At 31.7% G+C, this 12,792-nt stretch overlaps 1 protein-coding gene across 1 annotated transcript in view; it reads right to left on the bottom strand.

Annotated features, from left to right (window-relative positions):
• The window catches only part of LOC142346261 (uncharacterized), a 41,931-nt gene extending 32,218 nt beyond the window's left edge, over positions 1-9,713 (bottom strand). The window contains exon 1 of the mRNA XM_075398775.1: positions 9,588-9,713. The gene's annotated coding sequence lies outside the window, so the exon portion shown is untranslated. The remainder of the gene's footprint in view (positions 1-9,587) is intronic.
• Positions 9,714-12,792: the final 3,079 nt, after the last annotated feature.

The raw sequence follows: 12,792 nt of genomic DNA, 5'->3' as shown, positions 1-12,792 counted from the left end.
TTCTCCCTATAGAGATATAAATGAACATTTTAGTGATTTCAGTTGATATCTATAGCTTACTTTGTTTTGCCTAGGTTTTATCCGATGCCAGTTTGATTTTATGAAGATTTTTTTATTTGTATAATCTGAAGGATTTTCGTTTTCTTTTTAAATTGAAACAATAAATGTAGATTTCATTGACTTCAAAACTTTAGGAAATTGAACACTCGTAATGACATGTCTCAAGTTCTCCCTATGGAGATATAAATGAAAATTTTAGTGATTTCAGTTGACATCTAATGACATTGATACTCGTGATGTTAATTGTTTTCAAAAAAAAGAAACGTATTTTTGAACTTCGCATCACTTTCCTCTTTTTTTTTAACTTGTTATCCAGTCGCATTGATGACTGATCCCATGTTTTTTAATGAAAAATAGTTTAAATTGTTAAGTTTAGGTTTTGTCTGCTGCCAGTTTGATTTTGTTATGACTTGTTTTCATTTGTATAATTTGAATGTTTTTTGTTTGCTTTTTAACTTGTAACAGTAATTGAAGATCCCATTGACTTCGAAACTTTGGGCAATTGAACACTGGTGATGACATGTCTCAAATTCTCCCTATAGAGATATAAATGAACATTTTAGTGATTTCAGTTGATATCTATAGCTTGTTTTGTTTTGTTTAGGTTTTATCTGATGCCAGTTTGATTTTATTATGATTTTTTTTATTTGTATAATTTGAAGGATTTTCGTTTTCTTTTTATCTTGTAACAATAATTGTAGATTTCATTGACTTCAAAACTTTGGGCAATTGAACACTAGTAATGACATGTCTCAATTTCTCCCTATGGAGATATAAATGAACATTTTACAGATTTCAGTTGATATCTAATGACATTAATATTTGTCATGTTAATTGTTTTCAAAAAAAAGAAACGTATTGTTGAACTTCGCACCACTTTACTCTTTTTTTCAACTTGTCATCTAGTCGCATTGGGGACTGATCCCATGTTTTTTGTAATGAAAAATAGTTTAAATTGTTTTGTTTAGGTTTTATCTGCTACCAGTTTGATTTTGTTACGACTTGTTTTCATTTGTATAATTTGAATGTTTTTTGTTTGCTTTTTAACTTGTAATAGTAATTGAAGATCCCATTGACTTCGAAACTTTGGGCAATTGAACACTGGTGATGACATGTCTCAAATTATCCCTATGGAGATATAAATGAAATTTTTAGTAATTTCAGTTGATATCTAACAACATTAACATTTGTGATGTTAATTGTTTGCAAAAAAAAACGTATTTTTGAACTTCGCAACACTTTGTTCTTTTTTGTCGACTTGTTATCCAGTCGCATTGAGGACTAATCCCATGTCTTTTTTAATGACGTTTAGCTTAATTGGTTTGGCTTAGATTTTGTCTAATGCCAATTTGATTTTATTATGATTTTTTTTATTTGTATAATTTGAAGGATTTTCGTTTTCTTTTTAACTTGTAACAATAATTTTAGATTTCATTGACTTCAAAACTTTAGGCAATAGAACACTCGCAATGACATGTCTCAATTTCTCCCTATGGAGATATAAATGAACATTTTAGTGTTTTCAGTGGATATCTAATGACATTAATGTTTGTGATGTTAATTGTTTTCAATAAAAAAGAAATGTATTTTTGAACTTCGCACCACTTTGCTCTTTTTTTTATCTTGTTATTCTGTCGCATTGATGACTGATCCCATGTATTTTTTAATGAAGTGTAGCCTAATTGGTTTTGCTAAGGTTTTATCTGATGCCAGTTTTATTTTATTATGATTTTTTTTATTTGTATAATTTGAAGGATTTTCGTTTTCTTTTTAACTTGTAACAATAATTGTAGATTTCATTGACTTCAAAACTTTGGGCAATTGAACACTCGTAATGACATGTCTCAATTTCCCCCTATGGAGATATAAATGAACATTTTAGTTATTAGTGATTTCAGTTGATATCTAATGACATTAATATTTGTCATGTTAATTGTTTTCAAAAAAAAGAAAGGTATTGTTGAACTTCGCACGACTTTACTCTTTTTTTCAACCTGTTATCCAGTCGCATTGAAGACTGATCCCATGTTCTTTAATGAAAAATAGTTTAAATTGCTTTGTTTAGGATTTATCTGCTACCAGTTTGATTTTGTTACGACTTGCTTTCATTTGTATAATTTGAATGTTTTTTGTTTGCTTTTTAACTTGTAACAGTAAATCAAGATCCCATTGACTTCGAAACTTTGGACTATTGAACACTAGTGATGACATGTCTCAAATTCTCCCTATGGAGATATAAATGAAATATTTAGTAATTTCAGTTGATATCTAACAACATTAACATTTGTGATGTTAATTGTTTGCAAAAATAAAACGTATTTTTGAACTTCGCACCACTTTGTTCTTTTTTGTCGACTTGTTATCCAGTCGCATTGAGGACTGATCCCATGTCTTTTTTAATGACGTTTAGCTTAATTTATTTTGTTTAGGTTTTATCTGATGCCAGTTTGATTTTATTATGATTTTTTTATTTGTATAATTTGAAGGATTTTCGTTTTCTTTTTAACTTGTAACAATAATTTTAGATTTCATTGACTTCAAAACTTTAGGCAATAGAACACTCGTAATGACATGTCTCAATTTCTCCCTATGGAGATATAAATGAACATTTTAGTGATTTCAGTGGATATCTAATGACATTAATGTTTGTGATGTTAATTGTTTTAAAAAAAAGAAATATATTTTTGAACTTCGCACCACTTTGCTCATTTTTTCAACTTTTTATCCAGCCGCATTGCTGACTGATCCCATGTTTTTTAATGAAAAATAGTTTAAATTGATAAGTTTAGGTTTTATCTGCAGCCAGTTTGATTTTGTTATGACTTGTTTTCATTTGTATAATTTGAATGTTTTTTGTTTGCTTTTTAACTTGTAACAGTAATTGAAGATCCCATTGACTTCGAAACTTTGGACTATTGAACACTAGTGATGACATGTCTCAAATTCTCCCTATGGAGATATAAATGAAATATTTAGTAATTTCAGTTGACATCTAATGACATTGATACTCGTGATGTTAATTGTTTTCAAAAAAAAGAAACGTATTTTTGAACTTCGCATCACTTTCCTCTTTTTTTTAACTTGTTATCCAGTCGCATTGATGACTGATCCCATGTTTTTTAATGAAAAATAGTTTAAATTGTTAAGTTTAGGTTTTATCTGCTGCCAGTTTGATTTTGTTATGACTTGTTTTCATTTGTATAATTTGAATGTTTTTTGTTTGCTTTTTAACTTGTAACAGTAATTGAAGATCCCATTGACTTCGAAACTTTGGGCAATTGAACACTGGTGATGACATTACTCAAATTCTCCCTATAGAGATATAAATGAACATTTTAGTGATTTCAGTTGATATCTATAGCTTGTTTTGTTTTGTTTAGGTTTTATCTGATGCCAGTTTGATTTTATTATGATTTTTTTTATTTGTATAATTTGAAGGATTTTCGTTTTCTTTTTATCTTGTAACAATAATTGTAGATTTCATTGACTTCAAAACTTTGGGCAATTGAACACTAGTAATGACATGTCTCAATTTCTCCCTATGGAGATATAAATGAACATTTTACAGATTTCAGTTGATATCTAATGACATTAATATTTGTCATGTTAATTGTTTTCAAAAAAAAAAAGAAACGTATTGTTGAACTTCGCACCACTTTACTCTTTTTTTCAACTTGTCATCTAGTCGCATTGGGGACTGATCCCATGTTTTTTAATGAAAAATAGTTCAAATTGTTTTGTTTAGGTTTTATCTGCTACCAGTTTGATTTTGTTACGACTTGTTTTCATTTGTATAATTTGAATGTTTTTTGTTTGCTTTTTAACTTGTAATAGTAATTGAAGATCCCATTGACTTCGAAACTTTGGGCAATTGAACACTGGTGATGACATGTCTCAAATTCTCCCTATGGAGATATAAATGAAATTTTTAGTAATTTCAGTTGATATCTAACAACATTAACATTTGTGATGTTAATTGTTTGCAAAAAAAACGTATTTTTGAACTTCGCAACACTTTGTTCTTTTTTGTCGACTTGTTATCCAGTCGCATTGAGGACTAATCCCATGTCTTTTTTAATGACGTTTAGCTTAATTTGTTTGGCTTAGGTTTTGTCTAATGCCAATTTGATTTTATTATGATTTTTTTTATTTGTATAATTTGAAGGATTTTCGTTTTCTTTTTAACTTGTAACAATAATTTTAGATTTCATTGACTTCAAAACTTTAGGCAATAGAACACTCGCAATGACATGTCTCAATTTCTCCCTATGGAGATATAAATGAACATTTTAGTGTTTTCAGTGGATATCTAATGACATTAATGTTTGTGATGTTAATTGTTTTCAATAAAAAAGAAATGTATTTTTGAACTTCGCACCACTTTGCTATTTTTTTTTATCTTGTTATTCTGTCGCATTGATGACTGATCCCATGTATTTTTTAATGAAGTGTAGCCTAATTGGTTTTGCTAAGGTTTTATCTGATGCCAGTTTGATTTTATTATGATTTTTTTTATTTGTATAATTTGAAGGATTTTCGTTTTCTTTTTAACTTGTAACAATAATTGTAGATTTCATTGACTTCAAAACTTTGGGCAATTGAACACTCGTGATGACATGTCTCAATTTCCCCCTATGGAGATATAAATGAACATTTTAGTTATTAGTGATTTCAGTTGATATCTAATGACATTAATATTTGTCATGTTAATTGTTTTCAAAAAAAAGAAAGGTATTGTTGAACTTCGCACGACTTTACTCTTTTTTTCAACCTGTTATCCAGTCGCATTGAAGACTGATCCCATGTTCTTTAATGAAAAAAAGTTTAAATTGCTTTGTTTAGGATTTATCTGCTACCAGTTTGATTTTGTTACGACTTGCTTTCATTTGTATAATTTGAATGTTTTTTGTTTGCTTTTTAACTTGTAACAGTAAATGAAGATCCCATTGACTTCGAAACTTTGGACTATTGAACACTAGTGATGACATGTCTCAAATTCTCCCTATGGAGATATAAATGAAATATTTAGTAATTTCAGTTGATATCTAACAACATTAACATTTGTGATGTTAATTGTTTGCAAAAATAAAACGTATTTTTGAACTTCGCACCACTTTGTTCTTTTTTGTCGACTTGTTATCCAGTCGCATTGAGGACTGATCCCATGTCTTTTTTAATGACGTTTAGCTTAATTTATTTTGTTTAGGTTTTATCTGATGCCAGTTTGATTTTATTATGATTTTTTTATTTGTATAATTTGAAGGATTTTCGTTTTCTTTTTAACTTGTAACAATAATTTTAGATTTCATTGACTTCAAAACTTTAGGCAATAGAACACTCGTAATGACATGTCTCAATTTCTCCCTATGGAGATATAAATGAACATTTTAGTGATTACAGTGGATATCTAATGACATTAATGTTTGTGATGTTAATTGTTTTTAAAAAAAGAAATATATTTTTGAACTTCGCACCACTTTGCTCATTTTTTCAACCTTTTATCCAGCCGCATTGCTGACTGATCCCATGTTTTTTAATGAAAAATAGTTTAAATTGATAAGTTTAGGTTTTATCTGCAGCCAGATTGATTTTGTTATGACTTGTTTTCATTTGTATAATTTGAATGTTTTTTGTTTGCTTTTTAACTTGTAACAGTAATTGAAGATCCCAATGACTTCGAAACTTTGGGCAATTGAACACTGGCGATGACATGTCTCCAATTCTCCCTATGGAGATATAAATGAACATTTTAGTGATTTCAGTTGATATCTATAGCCTACTTTGTTTTGTTTAGGTTTTATCTGATGCCAGTTTGATTTTATTATGACTTTTTTTATATTTGTATAAGTTGAAGGATTTTCGTTTTCTTTTTAACTTGTAACAATAATGGTAGATTTCATAGACTTCAAAACTTTAGGCAATTGAACACTCGTAATGACATGTCTCAATTTCTCCCTATGGAGATATAAATGAACATTTTTTGATTTCACTTGATATCTAATGACATTAATATTTGTGATTTTAATTGTTTTAAAAAAAAGAAACGTATTTTTGAACTTCGCATCACTTTGCTCTTTTTTTCAACTTGTTATCCAGTCGCATTGAGGACTGATCCCAAGTTTTTTAATGAAAAATAGTTTAAATTGTTTTGTTTAGGTTTTATCTGCTGCCAGATTGATTTTGTTATGACTTGTTTTCATTTTTATAAATTGAATGTTTTTTGTTTGCGTTTTCACTTGTAACAGTAATTGAAGATCTTATTGACTTCGAAACTTTGGCCTATTGAACACTGGTGATGACATGTCTCAAATTCTCGCTATGGAGATATAAATGAACATTTTAGTAATTTCAGTTGATATCTAACAACATTAACATTTGTGATGTTAATTTTCTGCAAAAATAAAAACGTATTTTTGAACTTCGCACCACTTTGTTCTTTTTGTCGACTTGTTATCCAGTCGCATTGAGGACTGATCCCATGTTTTTTAATGAAAAAATAGTTTAAATTGTTAAATTTAGGTTTTATCTGCTGCCAGTTTGATTTTGTTATGACTTGTTTTCATTTGTATAATTTGAATGTTTTTTGTTTGCTTTTTAACTTGTAACAGTAGTTGAAGATCCCATTGACTTCGAAACTTTGGGCAATTGAACACTGGTGATGACATGTCTCAAATTTTCCCAATGGAGATATAAATGAACATTTTAGTGATTTCAGTTTATATCTATAGCTTACTTTGTTTTGTTTAGGTTTTATCTGCTGCCAGTTTGATCTTGTTATGACTTGTTTTCATTTGTATAAATTGAATGTTTTTTGTTTGCTTTTTAATTTGTAACAGTAATTGAAGATCCCATTGACTTCGAAACTTTGAGCAATTAAACACTGGTAATGAAATGTCTCAATTTCTGCATATGGAGATATAAATGAACATTTTAGTGATTTCAGTGGATATCTTTTGACATTAATGTTTGTGATGTTAACTGTTTTCAAAAAAAAAAGAAATGTATTTTTGAACTTCGCACCACTTTGCTCTTTTTTTCAACTTGTTATCCAGTCGCATTGAGGACTGATCCCATGTTTTTTAATGAAAAATAGTTTACAATGATTTTTTTTAGGTTTTATCTGCTGCCAGTTTGATTTTTTTATGACTTGTTTTCATTTGTATAATTTGAATGTTTTTTGCTTGCTTTTTAACTTGTAACAGTAATTGAAGATCCCATTGACTTCGAGACTTTGAGCAATTGAACACTGGTAATGAAATGTCTCAATCCCTCCCTATGGAGATATAAATGAGCATTTTAGTGACTTCAGTTGATATCTAATGACATTAATATTCGTGAAGTTAATTGTTTTCAAAAGCAGAAACGTATTTCTGAACTTTGCACCACTTTGCTCTTTTTGTCGACTTGTTATCCGGTCACATTGAGGAATGATCCCATGTCTTTTTTAATGAAGTATAGCCTAATTTGTTTTGTTTAGTTTTTATCTGACGCCAGTTTGATTTTATTATGATTTTTTTTATTTGTATAATTTGAAGGATTATCGTTTTCTTTTTAACTTGTATTAATAATTGTAGATCCCATTGACTTCGAAACTTTGGGCAAATGAACACTGGTAATGACATGTCTCAATTTCTCCCTATGGAGATATAAATGAACATTTTACAGATTACAGTTGATATCTATTGACATTAATATTTGTGATGTTAATTGTTTTCAAAAATAGAAACGTATTTTTGAACTTCGCACCACTTGGCTCTTTTTGTCGACTTGTTATCCAGTTGCATTGAGGACTGGTCCCATGTCTTGTTTAATGAAGTATAGCTCAATTTGTTTTGTTCAGGTTTTATCTGATGCCAGTTTGATTTTATCATGATTATTTTTATTTGTATAATTTGAAGGATTTTCGTTTTCTTTTTAACTTCTAACAATTATTGTAGATCCCACTGACTTCGAAAGTTTGGACAATTGAACACTGGTAGTGACATGTCTCAATTTCTCCCTTTGAAGATATAAATGAACATTGTAGTGATTTCAGTTGATATCTAATGACATTAATATTTGTGATGTTGTTTTCAAAAATAGAAACGTATTTTGAACCTCGCACCACTTTGCTCTTTTTGTCAACTTGTTATCCAGTCGAATTGAGGACTGATAACATGTTTTTTTAATGAAACATAATTTAAATTGTTTTGTGTAGGTTTTATCTGCTGCCAGTTTGATTTTGTTATGACTTGTTTCCATTTGTATAATTTGAATGTTTTTGTTTGCTTTTTAACTTGTAACCAAAATTGAAGATCCCATTGACTTCGAAATTTTGGGCAATTGAACAATAGTAATGACATGTCTCAATTTTCTCCTATGGAGATATAAATGAACATTTTAGTGATTTCAGTTGTTATCTAATGACATTAATAATTGTGATGTTAATTGTTTTCAAAAACAGAAACGTATATTTGAACATTGCACCACTTTGCTTATTTTGTCGACTTGTTATCCGGTCGCATTGAAGACTGATCCCATATCTTTCCCAATGAAGTATAGCTTCAATTGTTTTTTTAGATTTTATCTGATGCCAGTTTGATTTTGTTATGATTTTTTTTATATTATAGACATCGAGTTTTGGTCGTAAATAATGTTGTTGTTTGATTATTTTCTTTTTTTTGTAGTCCCAGTATCAACCACCACTTTCATCAGCCCATTGTATTGCATCAGCGTTGCATCATTGTATTCCTTTTTTGGTTTATTGAATGGTGTGTTTGTTTTTGAAAGTTCTCTATCTCTTCACCATTTGGTAGCCGATTAGGTCAGAAATGTGGATGAGTTGGGTCGGAACATTATGTGCGTACGCACATTACCGAGTCTTCTTGTTATCTTTCAAAATCAGCCCAATGGGTCTACTGTTAACAATTTTCATCAAATTTTAAGCAAAAATGATCGTAATTATTCGCAATTCTATAAACCTCCGTAACTGCTCGAAAAACGACGATGTACGGTAAAAACGTTTTTATTTGAAGTTCTGCGCTCGACAAACTATGTGATGGTGCCACACACAACTCTCAACGATGAATATATCGATCGACGAAAATTCACTGATTAAAAAACAAGTTGAGTGCATTGTTCCTCCTCCACTACAGTGGGTCGGAACAATAAACCATGGGGTTCGGTTGGTACATTACAACGCCTTTGTCTCAAAATTCTACAAATCACAACAATTTTAACTAAAATTTATTGCTAGTGGCGTCACTGGTAACAAAACGATGTTATATTTTTGCCGATTATTTAGAAAACTTATAGATGAAACTTCAAAGTTCAAAATATAGTTAAAAGCGTTCAGGAATAAAATTTTAATTATTGGAAGACAGAATTATATACATCGACACTTCCAGTCACAAAATGCAAATTGGTTCGCTGGAAAGCTTACTGAAACGCTATATCCTAATCAATTATTTTTTTTTTGGGCGGGGGCAAAATTCAGTGTTGGATTGCTGCAATTTAGAAAAATCGTAAGTTACAAACAGAAAAGTTACCTGTTTTTGCCGTTCACGTGCGTTACGATCAATGTGATTATTTGTTTGAAAAATTGAGTCGTACTCAGAGCGTAGCAACACTCAACTTCAGTCAATTTGTAACGCTTTTAAACAACTTAAGCACGTTATTTTAAAGCGAAAAATGAAAAGAATCTTTTTGCTTCGATCTGACACACGCAAACGTTTTCTAGCATCTGCAACTAACTTTCACAACCAACGAAAAAACAGTCAGCTAGTAGTTTTTGGTATGAAACTAAGCATTTATACACACATACTAAAAAGTTACCTGTTTTTGCTGTTAAGATTTGTTTGTAGAATCAAATTGGTCCTTAATTGTATGCAAAATTATTCAAATACTTGTAGACCGAGTTAGAAAGCTTATTTGAGAATCTATTAATCTCTGCTAATAAAAATCAGCTGACTTTCTATTTATGTCAGACCGCATAATATTACATAATATCGATTATCAAATTTGTTTATACGAATAGATACATGTGGCTGGCTATTGTTTTGATTTTTTGAACAATTCTTTGTTTGTTCAAAAACGCAAAAAATGTTTCGACGAGAGCCAAAAATCAACTTGGCCCACTGTATGAACTAAGTTGACAGGAATCATGCATGAGATCAGACGAAAAGAAATAAAAAAGAATAAAAAATTGCTTTTGAATGACTTTTGACACATTTAGCTAATTGAAGTGTCCATTAATTGCCATTGAGTCGAGTTTTACGTACGACTGAATTGCTAGTTCAAACAGTGTGTGTTGAAATAATAACTGAATTATATAGTTCATCAATTTCTGTTCACATTCAAGCGTTGAGATGGCAGAGGACAGAGTCAGTGACAAAGCAAACTTCCAGGCTGCAAACAAACTCTCTGAAGCAGTGAAAATTGGCGTTGGTATTAGAAATAGGTCAACATATTAGCTTTAACTATGTCAGTCAGAACTACTTCATTCGGGCGTACGACAACTGTCGACAACTTTCACCTCGTCCAGACTTTTGTTTAGTCACATCTGTGTCATCAGCGTGTCCCGGGCCGCAGAATTTACTCCGAGCCTTTTAAACGCGTTTCTGCGCAAGTTAGAGGGGAAATCTGAAAGAATTTGCTCCAGATCAATGTGCTAGTTCAAAAAAGACTAACATGACTAAAACGATCCACGATTAGACGTTGGCTCGTTCGATTTGGTTGGTGCGCTCTTGATCTTGATCAAAGACTTCTGATTTTTGCAATCAGATTTTTGCTCGCTCATTTTTGTTGTTTTGGCTTCATTCCTACACCGTTTCACAATTCCTCATGCAAAACTGCCTAGGTCGAGGTTCAGACCCAAATTTTTGCCTGATCAGGCTTCCCAGACCGAAATTATCTCTGATCAGACTTTCCAGACAGAAATTAACCCTGATCAGACTTTCCAGACACAAAGGGTCTCTGATCAGACTTTCAGACCAAAGGCGTTCTGATCAGACCATCTTCAGACCATGGTCCAGACTCAAATTCAGACCATTGCCCAGACCTTAATCAGACTATGATCAGACTCAAGTGCGCTCGAAATAGTCTGATCAGAGAAAGATTTTACTTATGATCAATTCTTTTGTTTTCGCTATAATATATTCATTTAATAAAAACTGATGTTTGCAGTATTTAATTCATCTAAGGATAAATCAATTACAGAAGTATTCCTAAAGAAAACGAAACCCAATTATTGAGAACAAATTTCACTGAGTGTACCGTTTAGTTTACATTTCTGACTCAATGGATTAGTTTGGACAGCTTTCCATAAGAAACTTCGTGGTCTCCAGTTGACCAAAATTTCGAAGGGGACCGGCCTTTGCTGTCAGCTGGACTCCTTTTTCTGATCAGAGCTATCGGACGGCAGATGAGTCTCTGATCAGAACATTGCTTTATTGTTGCCTCTTGGCAGAGCCAACATCACTCAGTAAAACAAATTAAAAAATATATGAAAAAATAAGACCCAAGTGCGCTCGAATGCGCCTATGATCAGACTTTTCAGACCAAAATTACCTCTGATCAGACCGTCTCCAGACCATCGTCCAGACTGTAGTGCGCTCGAACTTCCGTCCAGACCCTTTAATTTCGGTCTGGGAAGACACGGGTGTGCGTCCGACTGGGTCTGATCATAAACCAATTTGGGTCTGGATCTCAACCTGGGTGGGACCATCTATAGCAGAACTTTTTCTTTAGTTTTGTATGCTAAACTGGTTATAAAGAATGTTTGCTTCTTGTTTTTTTCATAAAGCCGATGTAGTACAACAATTGCTAATGGTATTTTAATTCCTTGATCCAATTTCTCGGTTCTGAGATAGGCAACCATTTGCAATTCTCCCAGGTTTACATCTGAGAAAATATGTAATTCATACCTTGACTCCATTGGATCGTTTCTCAAGTCACCTATGCTGTCTTTGCTCAAACATCCTCATCATTTAATTTCTTGTGTTCCTCCGGTCGTCTTTACTTTCAAACAGTTTATAGCAGAATCCACAGCATTTTGTAAATAGTAAAATGTCAAGCTCGGCCAAACGTTTTAGAAATGTGAAATAAGGCTGATTTTTGCGCTATCACATTTAGAGAATTTTTCTGCTACTCGTCGTCTTCATGGTCCCCAAGACTTTTCCTTAGTTCATTGTTATCCCCCTATCATAAAACTATGTCATTCAACTTCAAAAAAAAATTCCTTTTTGTTAAATGCATTGAAATGATTCTGTTCGTAAAAAAAAAAGATTTAACTGGACTTTCTCTGGGGTCTTGGTTGAAAGTCCCTTTTTCTTTGACAAAATGAAGTTTGCCTTAAATTGATGGCCATTTACTTTGCCGGCACGGATTTGCATAAATTGTATTTGTATAAAATCCTCAAAATCAGTTCTGACTGGCTTTAGGGACTGGATTTCTTCTACGGTTCTTTGCAGCGCAGAAAATGAGACCTTCTTATGTCAAAAAGGCATCGCTTTTTGTTATTGATATCAACTGTTTTGTTGTTAGTAGACCTCCGAAAAGGTGGCCAAATTTCAAGGGGGGGGGCAGTTTTGTTATTGAGCGCGTAGTTATCACTGGGCTCTGTAAAATTGAGAGACTCTGTCATTGAGTGTCCATTTGAGAAATGTACGTCAAACACGGGTTTGATTTTTTACTCCTCCCACTTATAATTGTTCCGACCCCCAATTTAGTGGGGAGGGAGGAACTATATACTCA

Source organism: Convolutriloba macropyga, chromosome 9, assembly GCF_964194025.1.
Source record: "Convolutriloba macropyga chromosome 9, txConMacr16.3, whole genome shotgun sequence".
Lineage (NCBI taxonomy): Eukaryota > Metazoa > Xenacoelomorpha > Acoela > Convolutidae > Convolutriloba > Convolutriloba macropyga.
This window is presented reverse-complemented; position numbering and strand designations above follow the sequence as displayed.